Consider the following 274-nt stretch of genomic DNA (forward strand, 5'->3'; position numbering starts at 1 on the left):
CCTGAGCCAAAGTCAGACACTTAACTGACTGAGCCACCCAGGCACCCCGGTGAAGTGTTTAAATACAGGACTGCTTACTGTCTGAAATCCCTCGATTTGGTCCCCTCCTTTAATCTGGATCTCTTTGGTCTCTGTGTTGTTCAGTTTAGACTCTGTCCCTAGTAGCTTTGTGTCTGTGGGTTGTGGTCCTGAAAGGGGGCTTTGACATATTGTTTTTAAGAATTCACAAGTCTCGGGGCGCCTGGGTGGCTTAGTCGGTTAAGTGTCCAACTTT

This window comes from Hyaena hyaena, unplaced genomic scaffold (genome assembly GCF_003009895.1).
Source record: "Hyaena hyaena isolate Hyena2069 unplaced genomic scaffold, ASM300989v1 scaffold_138, whole genome shotgun sequence".
Lineage (NCBI taxonomy): Eukaryota > Metazoa > Chordata > Mammalia > Carnivora > Hyaenidae > Hyaena > Hyaena hyaena.